Here is a 10,078-nt window from a genome sequence, read left to right on the forward strand (position 1 = left end):
TCAACCCAAAAATATCATTCTAATCCTCAATTTGCATTAGATAAGAGAAATTTAAGATTTGTCAACCTAAGGGTAAAATTGGTCATTTATGTAAAAGTTTTTTTTCTTTCTTTCAGGCCTGTTAGAGGTAATAAATTAAGTTAAAAAGACCTTTTAGTCCAAGCACGTGAGGGTCTCGAGAGGCTGTTATTTTCCTTTTATTTTCGGATATTAATTATTTTCCCTATTTAAAGGGATCTTCTCCCTTTTTATTTAGCTTTGTATTTGAGTTATTCTCAATAAAAGGATTCAATTCTTTCTCCCAAAAAATAATAGTTGATTCTCCTTTTGTTCTTAACCCTAGAAATCAAACCTCTATCATCAAACTTACCAACAATAACTATCTTGCTTGGAAATTTAAAGCTATCTATGTGATTCAAGGATATGAACTTGAATACAAAACTCAACTACAAATGCTCAAGAAGGGAGGTTTGTTGATGAAAGATTATCTAACTAAAGTCAAGAATATGGTTAGTTGTCTAACATCTGTAGAACATAAAATTTTAGAACAAAATCATATTCTCTACATTTTATCTGGATTAGGAGTCGAGTATGAATTCATAGTCCCTATCATTACGTCAAATCTAAACCTAAACCTCTTCAAGAAATCTATTCTTTGCTCTTCAAGAATTCTATTCTTTGCTCCTTTCTAGTAGAGTAATGTGGCATTGATACTCCTATCGCGCGCGTTTCATATTAAGCGTCGCAGTGCTTGCCTTGTGATATTGCCTCTGTAAACGACGTCATGCACAAGTGATAGATGTTAAAAAGTTCATGTTCTTACCATCTATTTTGGTTTTTTTTTCTTTTGTAAAAGTTGTTATATGCATGATATTTTCTCCGTAAATGGTTTAAATTTGTTAAAATGATTAAATATAGGCCCTTTAATGCTTAAAGTGTATCTTTACTAGTTTGGGCTGATTTTATGAGCTTTTGCCATTGATTTTAACTGTTTTAAAGATTTTTGTTCAATGCGACTGCATCGCTAGATTTCATTGCAGTCGCATCAAGGATCCCTAATTTTTCATATTTGTGCCCAGTCATTCTAGTTTCTATTTTCTTGGTCCAAGCTGTTATTCTACGCCTAAAACGATGGGTAAATGTTCAACATGGTTTTAAGTCTTTTCTCAATCATCTTCACCTATATAATGGAGGAGAAGCTTCCCATTTCAAGCATAGATTCTCCATCAAATTCCATCCACTCTCCACTTACGAAATTTAGTCATCCCTTGGTTGAGATCTTTTCCCCCAATCAGCAAGCTTCGAAGAAGAAAGTTCCCTATGAGGTTTGAGCACTCTAGGTTACTTCTACCTCATAGAAACATATGGAGAGGTTAGATTCATCTTCGAAAGAAGATAATCATCTTAGGGGAAGATTGGGAGATCAAAAGATGGTCGGAAGGAGTCGCTTGTTTATATTTCCAACTTTTTTCTATTTATTTATGTTCTTTTTTATTATTTCCTTTCTTTTTTCTTCTCGTTGAACATTTATCTTATAATCTTGATTTTTTATTTAATGAAATCTAGTCATCATGAGCTAAGTTCTCTAAGGGACTCAGTTATATGAATACCCTAGGACTTTATGGCTTGATTAATGCTTATGCTTCATACTTGTTTGACTTATGCATTTCCTTTGTTGAGTTTATAGAAAAATGTTGTTAAGTTAAACTGATCATTTAATTTAGCAAAGTTTTAATGCTGAGAAGTTTAGGATATAAATTGATGTCACAAAGGGATATGGGACTAAGAGCCTAGAAATAGGATGTCACATCGCCTTAGAAATAAAGGGACACCATAAGATAAAGAAATTGCATGTGAATTAATCAAAGATCTAATTAACCAAATAAGTATAGGTATTAACTCTTTAGAGATTTTAAAGGAACTTGATACAAGATCAAATAGGAGAAGCTTTTTGTCTATGACTAAGTCATTGTCCTAGTATGATGCAGTTGCATTGCTCAAGGCACACTGCCTTTTTGGTTAAAATATAACTGTATCCATGTTCAACACTCTTGTTTACTACTTTTATCAACATTCAACACTCTTCTTTACTGCTTTTATCAACATTCAACGCTAAAATCACTTATTTACCGATTACCCTTTGGTTTACATAAAAAAGCTCTTTCTTTGCATAAATAGTCTTATGGGATTCGACTCTTTGAATACTTCAAGATTTATTACTTTATCAACAGTATATGTTTACACTTAGACTATATCTATTCTCATTTTTATCATACAAACACATTTTTTTTATCAACAAGTTGTTGGGTTTCATGCCCTCGACCTCGTAGATAGTAGATGTTATTAATTGACTATCATCAATAAAAAGTTATTCATGTTAATTCAATAAATGTTATTGATTGTATTTTGTTTTGTTTTGTTTTAATAACCCTAAATCCAATAAACTAACATCCAAGATTGCCTTATTAGTTCTGAACTATATGTGGAGACATATAGGGATCAATGTTCAAGATATAGCCTAAAATGTCTATAGTATAAGGATAAGGTTGGGTACCTTATCCTGATGACACCATGGATACGACCTACTTTGTATTTGATACAAACACAATGATCCAACGCGTTCGTGTAGGTAACACGCGAGTGGGGGTATCCTATGAAATGAGTTTTCATAGGATCGGACCACGAAATAGTAACCTCTAGATACAACGCCATTAACTAGTTAGGTTCCTATTTCAATTGGATGATCTAGACAACTTAGTCTTAATCCTGAGTGTATTATGAACTCCTATTTACGAGGGATTGTCTTTTGATTTGTATGGATGAGAGTGGCAAGTTTTCCAACTCAATAAGCCTACCATTTTGGGGACAAGATCGAATAGGGAGCTAAGAACATAATAATACAAGGTGGAATTCTCTCATTTATGACTTCAAAGTAAGTGGATGAGTGTTCCCTTAAGTGGTGTCTCTAGAGTTTGAACCTTATCATTGACTCGAGAGGGGTTTCTATTTATTAGTTGGGTCATAAACAGATTGTTTGTTAGAAGAGCACTAGTACTTAAAGAGTCAGAGTTAACCCAAGGGTAAAACTGTAATTTGACCCAATTGGCGTTACGAACACTCGTGAAGAACTAACTTGCTATTATTGGTCTATATCCATGGACACAGAAATATATCTGCAATGAGAAGAATGCAGTTGTGGATCTTTAGTAGAGTGTACCCATAGTTAATGAATATTGATTAATTTGGTTAATGAGTTTAGTCAATTAATCATATATCGTTAGAGCTTTTGATCTACAGGTCCACCAGATCCCATTGCTAACTCACTAAAGAATATTAAAGATGAATTATTTAAACTGTTCAAATCAAATTGAGGAGATTGTATATAGATGTGATTAATATGTAATTGATTATGGATGTGATCTATAATTTAAATTAAGTTGGAGAGAAATATTTGAATGATATTCAAATATTTAATTCAAGTGAATTAGATTAATAAAGAATTTATTAATTAAATTAATAGAGATGTGGTGTACATAAACATACAGTGTTTATTTATGTTAATTAAATATATATGTTAAATTGGATTTAATATATTGATGGTTATTTAATTAACATGTTAATTAATTAAATAAATGTTATTTAATTAATTGAGCGTAAGAGTAAATTGGAAAAGACTTGGAGAAGAGGTTAACCCTTCTCCATATAAATTCTTTCTTATATCTATTTTAGGGCATGAATTCATTTAGTGAATTTTAACCTAGCCATCAAAAGAAAATCCTCTCTACACTCTCCAAAGAAATCTCTCTACCTCTTCCTCTTCTAATAGTTGGATACACCTATCCTTCTATTGGAATCCTAAAGAATAACAAGGTTATTCTCGTGGTAGTGTTCAAGATCGATTAAGGAGTCGTTTGTGTTTAAGATCGATTGAGGAGACGTTCATTGGAAAACTTAGAGGATCTTTCTAGAAGCTTGAGAATCTTCAAAGGTAAGAAATAGTTCCCCCTCTTAGTTTCCCTTCTCCATCTCATGTTATTTCATATGTTTTGTTTTAGAACACTGTTTTTGTTTCTTCAAAAATCGATTTTTGAGATGCAAGGCGTTCACATGCTTCTGCTTGAGATTTGATCCCTACAATTGGTATCAAAGCCAATTTTCCTATTTAAATTAATTTAATATGCATTGGATGTATGTTTAAATTAATGTTGAATTCATATTATATATTGTATGTTATAAAGATTCAAAAAGCCTACCTTAGGATAAACATGTTCATGCATCATAATGAAGTATAAAGGTTATATTTTATAGATGCATAATTAAATTAGCATGCTCATGCATCATAATATACGTGTTAAGTTATAAGGATGTATGATTACATTAAGCATGTTCATGCATCATACAATATTATAATTGTTGTATGGTGGATGGATGAATGTAGATGCTTAATTTTCATAAATGATTAACATAAGTGTTATATTTATCAAATAAAAATGGAATTTGCATTGAGCATGACATTACTTAGATAAATATAATTTTGTATTTAATTAATGTCATTAGAGATCTATTAGAGAGAGAAGAAGTGCAATTCTAGATGATTATATTGTGTTTCTTCAAGAACATCAAAATGATATGGTCGTAATGGAAGATGATCCAATCAACTTCTAACAGGTTCTACAAAGCTCTAACTCTCAAAAGTGGATAAATTCTATGGAAGAGGAAATAAAATCCATGAAAGACAATGACATTTGGGAACTTGTCGAATTACTATCAGGAGTGAAACCCATAGGTTGTAAATGGATGTTTGAAACCAAAAAGGTTTCACATGGAAATATCGAATGATATAAAGCATGTCTTGTTGCAAAGAGTTTTACTCAAAAGGAAGACATTGATTACAAAGAGACTTTCTCTTCGGTTTCATCAAAAGACTCTTTTAGGGTAATCATGGCACTGGTAGCTCACTTTGATTTAGAGCTACACCAGATGGATGTAAAAACTGTGTTTCTCAACGGGAATATTGATGAGGCGATTTATATGGTGCAACAAGAAAACTTTATATCTGGTAATTCAAAGTCTATGGTGTGCAAATTGAAGAAATCCATCTACGGTCTCAAGCAAGCCTCTCATCAATGGTATTACAAATTCCATAAAATGATAACCTCCTTTGCTTTTGAGGTGAATATAGTAAAAGATTGTGTAAATCACAAGTTTAGTGGGAGTAAATCAATCTTTTTAGTGGTATATGTCGATGACATACCCATAGCAAGTAATGATGTAGGTTTATTGCATGACACTAAGAGATTTATCAAAAAGAATTTTAAGATGAAAGATCTCGGTGATACTTCTTTTGTATTAGGAATTGAAATATTGTGAGATCGTTCTCAAGATATTTTGAGATTGTCACAAAAGAACTACATTGAAAAGATTTTGAGTAGATTTGGCATGAAAAATTGTGCATCAGGAGATACCCTAGTCACTAAAGGTGATAAATTTCTTTTAAGTCAATGCCCCAAAATCAGACTCGAAACTAAGAAGATGCAGAAGGTTCCCTATGCATTGACTATTAAAAGTCTTATGTACGCCCAAGTATATACGCGTCCAGATATTGCATTCATAGTTGGAGTGTTAGGCAGATATTTGAGTAACTCGGGGATGGATCATTGGAAAGCAACCAAATGAGTTATGAGGTATTTACATAGAACAAAATATTATATGTTCACTTATCGGAGATCAGAAGTTTTGGAGATCATTGGGTATTCTGATTCCGATTATGTTGGATGCCAAGACACTTAGCGATCCATTTCAAGCTATATCTTCATGTTGGCTAGAAGAGTTGTATCTTGGAAAAGTGTTAAACAAACACTTATGACTTCTTCTACCATGGCTACGGAGTTTATAGCATGTTATGAAGCATCCAATCATGGAATATGGTTGCAAAATTTTGTCACTGGGTTGTGGATAGTGGTTGGCATAAAAAAATTGCTAAAATTATTTTGTGACAATAAGTCGACAGTGATGTATTCCAACAACAACAGAAGCGATATGAAGTCAAAGCATGTAGATGTGAAGTTTTTGGTTGCTAAAGAAAGAGTTTAGAATTGTCAAATTTCGATAGAACACATAGGAACAAATTCTATGGTGGCAGGTCCATTAACTAATGGTTTACCACCTAAAGTTTTTCATGAGCATGTTGCTCACATGGGTGTTAGTCACTTTTCTGATTCCATGGTTTAGTAGAAGATTATTATTGAGGATGTTCTTTGACCTTATTTTGTTTACTTTCTATATAGAATAAAGTTGATGGTTTATGTTTTATTATCTGACATATTTATCATGCATGCAATTTAGCATAAAGTTTTTGAAAGAATGATCTCACTAAGGAATTTAAACCAGTTGGAAACAGGCATGATCTAGATCACTTTGCATGTAGTTTTCATGTTATCCATCCATACTTGATCTATGTCATTGAATCTATTGAAATTGATGATCAAGGAAGGTTTAGTTACAAGGGTAGTAACGAAAGCCGCCTTGATTCCGTGCTAATACAGGAGATGGACCAGATTGAACTAAAAGGGAATTCTATTATTGAAATAACCTATTTATTCGCGTTTAAAGTTTATGTGATTTAATTATATCAAGTACACAGACATAGCCTAAGTGGGAGATTGTTAGACATATTAAATAATAATATGTTTAATTAATGTATGGGCTATGTTGTGGATTAATAATTTATCACATTTTGTTATTAGATTGGGCCATATTATGTAATCTAATTAATTAGGACCCTAGATTCCTAATTGAGTATGGACTTAATGGATAGAAGCTCATTCCTAGTTAATTAGGGTTTAATGGGAACCATATTTGAACTAGTATATAAAGAGAACTTAGGGCTATGGTCCCCAATATACCAAAATAATATGCACTCAAGTCTTTCTTGAATCCCATATAGAGAGAGATCTCATTTAGGGCATTTGGAGTTTTGGTTGAGGAAGACAATAGCTGCCTTATAATTGCCATCAGTTTTGCAATAGAATCTAGTATGTTATGCTTGAAAATTTGGCATGAATGATCCTAGAGTTCATTTATTCAATATAGATCTAAAGTAATTATGCTAACAAGTGGTATCACAAATTTATAGGTTTTAATAAAGCATTAAAATATAAGTGTTATGTTTTTAATGAGATAGATTAAAATCTATAGTCAAGAGTTGCATGCAAACATAGGTCCAAATTAATTTTAAATGGTTTAAAATTAATTCACCTAGACTTATGTTGGAAGTTTTTCTAATGAGGTTAGAAATAGGTTAATCTTTTAATTTATTTTACTAGGATTAAAATGAATTTTGTTAAAAGATTAAATTTATAAAATAACTGCCCATAAGGGACCCTTGTCTAAGGAACGTCCTATCTAGACGGGGATACTTAAGCTGGCGAAAATAGAACACCTCCACCTGGAAACCGACCTAGAAGGTGAATTGGGCAAATATTTTATAAGCATACAATAAAGAATTGATCTTATTAAAGAGTTTAATAAATTAAATAAAGTATTGTTAAATCATTCAATATAAATGTTATATTGAGTAAATTAAAAGGACTTAGATAAATTTATTAGTCGATTTTTAACTAAGTATAATGAAACCCTAAAAATATTAGAATACTTTATTGAGAGAAAATTGGTATATGAAATATATCAAAATTTAGCTCTCACGTCCCTAAGAGTTCACACCGTGAGAACCATGCTTGGTTTCGTATCGCCCTGGATGCGACGTCCCTTCGGAAAGTATTTGCATGAGTCAATAGTTAGGTGAATAGGGAAAGTGTTCATAGTAAGTGAAAGAGGGACGCATGTCAACGTATCCTATGGTCTCCTCCATTAGGTTGCACCGCGAGATTCCTATGGTTCGCCTGCGTATTGTCCTAGAGCGACCACCCCTTCCGAGGGTCTGATCATAAGAGTCGGAACAACGCAAACTCTAATAATGGATAGGGTCTCTTAGGTTAATCTTCAACATCTATCTTTCCTTTCGGTAGCCTGTTGAAGCGTACCTTTAGGAACCGAAAATGAGAAGGTCGCACATACGGGATGAATTAAGCTAGTTAATGAATCCTTGACCAAAAAACGGTAGCTAAAAACTATAAAATTAAGAGTTATTCTGGTATTAGTGATTAGCTGAGATTGTCTCAATTCAGGGGAGGAGTAGGTGGTCACCCTTCGGTGGTTGTTGCTATAAACCTCTGAAGTATCTTTGCAAAAACTAAATCAATAGTTTAATTAGGGTTCTATGGTTACATGTATTTTTTGCTAAATTTATTGGATAATTGTGTAATGGGTTAAGACAGATATAACTAATACGTTCATTTATTTGTTTCAGCATGAATTCCTCAATTATTTCTTTGCTTAAAAATGATCAATTAACCAGAGAGAACTATGCGACGTGAAAAATCTAACATGAATACGATTCTGTTTATTGATGATTTGTGGTTCATCTTGACAGAGGAATGTCCTCCAATCCCCATCATAATGCATCCCAAGCATTGAAGGATGCTAATGACCGCTGGACGAAGGCCAATGACAAGGCCCGAGTCTATATCTTGGCAAGTCTACCTGACGTTCTTACTAAGAAACATGATGCCATGATGTTTGTAAGTTAGATCATAGAGTCTGTCCAAGAGATGTTTGGACAATCGTCCATTCAGATTTGACACGAGGCCCTCAAGTACATTTACAATGCGTGCATGAAGAAAGGTCAGTCAGTGAGAGAATATGTTCTCGACCTGATGATCCAGTTCAATGTTGTTGAAATGAATGAAATGATCATCGATGAGCAGAGTTAGGTGTTCTTTATTTTAGAATCTTTTTCAAAGAGTTTTCTTCAATTCCACAGCAATGCAGTTATGAATAAAATATAGTACACCATAACTACCCTCCTGAATGAGTTATAGACTTATCAATCCCTTATGAAAAGTAAGGGGCCAGTAGAAAAAGAGGCAAATGTTGCCCATTCCAAAAAGTTCCACAAGGGTTCATCCTCGGGAACTAGGCCTGCTCACTCATCTTCTGGTTCTAAGAAGATCCAGAAAAAGAAAGGAGGGAAGAGGAAGACTCCCGCTGCTGGGAAAGACAAAGGTAAAGGCAAGGTGGCTGACAAGGGTAAGTGCTTTCATTGAATTATGGATGGTCACTGAAAATGCAATTGCCCTAAGTACCTTGCCAAAAAGAAGAAAGACAATAAGGTAAATATGATTTAGTAGTTCTGGAAACCTGTTTAGTGGAAAATGGCCATAATGTCTGGATACTTGATTTGAGAACCACTGATCACGTTTGTTCTTCTTTACAGGGAATTAGTTCCTTCCTACAGCTCGAAGAGGTTGAAATGACACTCAAGGTTGGAACGGGAGACGCCATTTTAGCTCTTCCAATGGGAGCTGCTAAGTTGTTTTTTGAAAATAGATTTTTGTTTTTAGAAAACTTATACATTGCTCCTAAAATGAGGAGGAACTGTGTTTCTATTTCCTGTTTAATTGAACGATCATACTTTGTTTCTTTTTCATCTAATAAAGTGTTCATTATGAAAAATGGTGTGACTATCTGTTCGCTAAACTAGAAGACAACTTATGTGTTAAGACCAACTGAATCAAAAACACTTTTAAATCATGTGATGTTTAAAGCTGTGAATACTCAAACAAAAAGACGAAGAATTTCTCGAAGTAACAATGATACATATCTTTGACATTTGAGATTAGGTCATATAAATCTCGATAGGAGTATAAGATTGGTAAAGAATGGACTTCTAAGCAAGTTAGAAGATAATTTATTACCTCCGTGTGAATCTTGTCTTTAAGGAAAAATGACTAAAAAACCTTTTAGTGGAAAAGATTATAGAGCCAAAAAGCCCTTAGAGCTCATACATTTAAATCTTTGTGGTCCAATGAATGTAAAGGCTAAAGGAGGGTACGAATACTTCATCTCTATCATAGATGATTATTTGTGGTATGGTTACTTATACCTAATGGAATAAAGTCTAAAGACTTTGAAAAGAGTAAGGAGTATAAGGCTGAAGTTGAAAACCTATTAGGTAAAC

At 33.2% G+C, this 10,078-nt stretch overlaps 1 long non-coding RNA gene across 1 annotated transcript; it reads left to right on the forward strand.

Annotated features, from left to right (window-relative positions):
- Nucleotides 1–280: 280 nt before the first annotated feature.
- Nucleotides 281–9,419, forward strand: LOC120091735. The gene is made up of 3 exons (XR_005485821.1): nucleotides 281–509; nucleotides 8,492–9,230; nucleotides 9,335–9,419. It is a non-coding gene; the product is annotated as an uncharacterized LOC120091735 (long non-coding RNA).
- The last annotated feature ends 659 nt before the right edge of the window (nucleotides 9,420–10,078 follow it).

Source organism: Benincasa hispida, chromosome 11, assembly GCF_009727055.1.
Source record: "Benincasa hispida cultivar B227 chromosome 11, ASM972705v1, whole genome shotgun sequence".
In the NCBI taxonomy this organism is placed as follows: Eukaryota; Viridiplantae; Streptophyta; class Magnoliopsida; order Cucurbitales; family Cucurbitaceae; genus Benincasa; species Benincasa hispida.